Genomic DNA, 4040 nt, shown 5'->3' with positions numbered 1-4040 from the left:
ACGTGCGCATCATGCACACGAGCTGTTAGAGCTCCCAAGAAACCGGTCATGGTAGCTCAGCATCTCAGAAAACAACGCCGACGTATTTCAATACCTGGTATATCTACAGTGCAAAGCAGCGGTCAAGTCTCCTCTGTACCCTGTAGCAGCAGTGCAGCAGCACGCTACTCCTCCATTATTGCCACCATTACTCTTGCTCTGCAGCAGTCCAGCAGTAGCACATCACGCTCCTCCACTATTGCCTCACCAGCGCCTCGCTCTCCATTGAGCGCCAACATTACTCTGCTCCTCCATCGAACACCACGGAGGACCGGACCAAACCATGGCGCTTGTGTAGCAGCTCGTCTCTTCTTCTCAAGGCAGGGGGGAAAGGCGGAGATGGCGGGCGTGGGCGTCGGGACGGGGGCGCTGGGCTCCGTCATCGCCAAGCTTGCCGCCCTGCTCGGCGACGAGTACAAGATGCTCAACCGGGTGCGCAAGGACATCACCTTCCTCGAGCGCGAGCTCCGCCGGATGCAGATCCTGGTGAACGCTCTGGCGGACATGGAGGGGCTCGACGCCCTGGCCAAGGACTGGAAGGGCAGCATGCGCGACCTCAGCTACGACATGGAGGAGTGCATCGACCGCTTCATGCGACGCATCGGCGGCAAGCGGAGCTTCCCCAAGAAGGCCGCGCGCCGGCTCAAGACCCTGTTCGCGCGCCATGGCATCGGGACCCAGATCAAGGAGCTCAAGGCCCGCGTCGCCGAGGAGGGCGAGCGGCGGCAGAGGTTAAACCTCGACAACTACGCCCCACCGACGACCGTGGCGATAGATCCCCCGCTCGCTGCGTTCCACGGGGTGGCCAAAGGCTTGGTGGCCATGGACGGCCGCAGGGATGAGGTTATTTCTCTATTGACTGAGGAGAGGGTGGAGCTCAAGGTGGTGGCCATTGTTGGAGGTGGGGGGCTGGGAAAGACCACACTTGCCATGGAAACCTACCGCAAGATTGGAGAGCATTTCCAATGCCGAGCTTCGGTGTCGGTGTCGCGCACCCCTGACCTCGAGACGCTCTTGAAAGATGTCCTGTCTCAAATCGATGGAGATGCCCAGTCAGAGAGGTGGAATAAAGACCAACTCATTCGTCGGATCCAAAGTAGCTTGACAGGAAAGAGGTACAGTTTCTTCATTCATACACATACTTGATGATATGTTCATTTTTTTTCAAGACACAACAGTTATCTGTTTGCAAAGTAGTGGAAAAAAGACAAAACAACATAATATGCCTAATTAATAGTGTTACATTGCATACAGGTACATTCTTGTTATTGATGATGTATGGAAAATACAAGACTGGAAATTTCTCAAAGCAGCTTTTCCTGACAATGATAATGGTAGCAGAATAATTGTTACTACACGCATTACCAACGTAGCTAAGTCATCTTGTTCTAACTCCAGTGATCATCTCTACCAAATGCCACCTCTGAATGATGTTGATTCCCAAAGATTGTTCTTTAAGAGAATTTTCAACTCGGACAACTCCTGCCCTACTCAACTAGAAGATGTTTCAGCTAGGATCTTAAGAAAATGTGGTGGTGTGCCATTAGCTATAATTACCATTGCCAGTTTGCTATCCCATAAACCTCAAACCCCAGATGAATGGGAGAGACTCCAAGATTCCATTGGTGCGGGTCTTTCATATGAGAGTGATGGTGATGGAAATGATATGCGACATATATTGTTACTTAGTTACTAGGATCTTCCACACCACTTGAAGACTTGTTTATTATACTTATGTATATATCCCGAGGACGCGGAAATCCCTTGTGAAGAACTGAAATGGAAATGGATAGCCGAAGGATTCCTTGCGGCAAAACGGGGAAATTTATATGAAGAAGCACAGAGTTGTTTCAATGAACTTGTCAATAGAAGCATGATCCAGCTACTTCATGCTCACAGTTTTGAAGAAAAATATTGTCAGGTTCATGATATGGTTCTTGACCTTATAATTTCTCTGTCGGATGAAGAGAATTTTGCCACTGTTTTAAATGGTGTCCCCAATTCTTTGCCAAGCAAGATCCGCCGACTCTCCCTACAATCTAGTTGGTTTGAACAAAAAGGGAAAATCCAAGCCATCACAAGAAGCAAGTTACATGTTCGCTCATTGAATGTGTTTAGAGTAACGAAGGAGATACCTCCGCTTGTGGACTTCCTGTCCCTGCGTGTGTTTGATATATCCATGCGTCATTCATCATGGAAAAACAAGTATATAAGAAATATAGGAAGTTTCTATGAACTGAGGTATTTGAGAATTCACACGAAAGCAATCACAAAGCTTCCTGAGGATATTGGAAAGCTACAGAACTTAGAGACTCTGGATTTGCGAGGCACTTCTATTTTTAAACTGCCATCAACTACAGCCCGGCTACAGAAACTGGTGCGCCTATTCGTTGACTGCTGGCAATTTGTGTTTTCTGCTGATATGCTTGGTAGCATGCGAGCCTTGGAGGAAGTGTCAGATATCCGTAAAGTTGACAACCCTGAGAAATTTTTGGAAGAGCTTCGACATCTAACAAAATTGAGAAAGATCTCGATGAGTTTGTTATGGCTTTGTTGTAAGGATTTTGAATGCTATAGAGAGAGACTAGGGTCATATCTAAATGAGTTGGGCAAATGCAACCTTCGATATCTTCATATTCATGGAAAAATTGGAAAATATATGTTGAGGGATACTTGCTGCACCTTTCCGTACCTCCAGCATCTTAACCTAGAGAGGTCGATTAAAAGGGTTCCCAAGGGAATGGCCTCCCTAACCAACATCCTCAAATTACAGATAGAAGTCAGACAATTGGATGAGGAAGACCTCCATGTTCTCATGTGTATGCCTTCTCTTGCCTATCTCCAGCTAAAGGTATGCGGGTCGACTGGCGTCGTGACTGTAAGTAGTGATGGATTCAAGCTGCTGGAGGTGTTCCACTACATAATTTATCTAGACGAAGCAACAGGGATAGAATTTGCAGCAGGTGCTATGCCAGCACTCCGACGGCTCCATCTTTATTGGAGTGCGTGTTTAGTTCTGTCGAGGTCTGGTGATGGTGCTGGCATGGGCATCGAGCATCTTTCAAGTCTTCCGCTCCTCGAGGTGGAAACTAATTGTTGTCATGCAATTCCGGAGGAGGTGGAGGCTGTGGAGGGTTCCATTGAAAAAGCAATCGCCTTGCATCCCAACCGTCAAACTCTTCAACTCCGTCTTTGTAGAACAAATGAAGATAAGATGTTCAGGGATGACAAGGTGAGGCAAAAGGAGCTGGAAAGGCGTAAGGGAACATGGGAAGATGTGTTTTATTGGTGACACGTTGGAAGAGGTATACATATATCTTGCCCCCACCCCTGGTTTCTTCATTCCATTAGACAGCATATTCCATGGCTATGAAGTCATTTACGGATCTGCTTCTATCTTCCTCCACAACACTAAGACTTGCCACCATCTATTTATGTAATCCCAGGCCTGTACCACGTGTTCTAGGTAGAACCTTCAGTTACATTGTATGTCTGTAATAAGGTAGTTTGGTGCATCAGGTTTTTCTTCCCATAGTCTGTGTTCGAGTACGAGTACAGACAGTGGGTTTTCCTGGTGCTCGTCGAACCCATGTTCTGTTTGTCTTGTTGCCTTCTCAGAGTCGGACTCATTTTTGTTTCTCTTATGCAACTTTCTCTTGCCTGTATCCGGATTATTTGAGCTATTTATTTTGAATCTTATATGCTACTCGTATTTGGAGAAGGCTAGAGTTTTATGCTTCGACAACAAACTGAACTGAACCGGCTGTGTAGTTGCCTTGAAATGTGAGGTTCACAACTCTGGATTTCAGGATCACCTATATCAACTGCCTGAATAGGCTGCCTCCAAATGTCACCTTCAGATTTGTATGCTTGAGGAACGAACTGAACTGAGCCGGCTGCCTTTTATGTCAGCTTTAGCAGTTGGATCACTGGGTTTTTTTTAGAAAATTTTATGATAGTTTTAGCTGTTTGATCATGTTGGTGTATAATTTCCGCAACCA

At 46.6% G+C, this 4040-nt stretch overlaps 1 pseudogene across 1 annotated transcript; it reads left to right on the top strand.

Annotated features, from left to right (window-relative positions):
* Positions 1-3745, top strand: LOC123412338 (annotated as a pseudogene). Its single transcript, XR_006613471.1, has 2 exons — positions 1-1154; positions 1294-3745. The product of XR_006613471.1 is annotated as a disease resistance protein PIK6-NP-like (transcript).
* The last annotated feature ends 295 nt before the right edge of the window (positions 3746-4040 follow it).

Source organism: Hordeum vulgare, chromosome 7H, assembly GCF_904849725.1.
Source record: "Hordeum vulgare subsp. vulgare chromosome 7H, MorexV3_pseudomolecules_assembly, whole genome shotgun sequence".
NCBI lineage: Eukaryota > Viridiplantae > Streptophyta > Magnoliopsida > Poales > Poaceae > Hordeum > Hordeum vulgare.
Note: the sequence above shows the minus strand (reverse complement) of the source record. Positions and strands in the feature narration are given on the sequence as shown.